Source organism: Branchiostoma belcheri, unplaced genomic scaffold, assembly GCF_001625305.1.
Source record: "Branchiostoma belcheri isolate BF01 breed outbred unplaced genomic scaffold, Haploidv18h27 scaffold4, whole genome shotgun sequence".
Lineage (NCBI taxonomy): Eukaryota > Metazoa > Chordata > Leptocardii > Amphioxiformes > Branchiostomatidae > Branchiostoma > Branchiostoma belcheri.
Window position 1 is genome coordinate 1,823,058 of NW_017804020.1, and position 394 is coordinate 1,823,451.

The window sequence follows — 394 nt, forward strand, 5'->3', positions numbered from 1 at the left end:
TTGTGACACTATCACATTAGTCCTCGTCATGCCACGTGCATCTATGGTGCCAATTGTCCCCCAAAAAGGCTGCAAATCTGACGACTTTTCTATCGCCTACATGCCGCCCGAGGCCATGGGCGCACCCCTTCCATTGTCAACACATCGACCGAACAAGTCCGACCGGAACCATGCCTACTTTTAGGGAAACAAACCACGGGAAAAAAGAACGACTACTGCTGTACATATGACGGTCTGTCACTGGAAGGCAGATCATAGTATACGGATATGCTACAATGGATAAGTGTTGCGGGTTCCGGTTTTGTTTTGTTTGAAGTCAATAACCCGCTATTAAAAACGATGACTGCAGATACGTTTTGCAAGGTACACGCTGCGAGTGTAGCCTCGGTGCCAG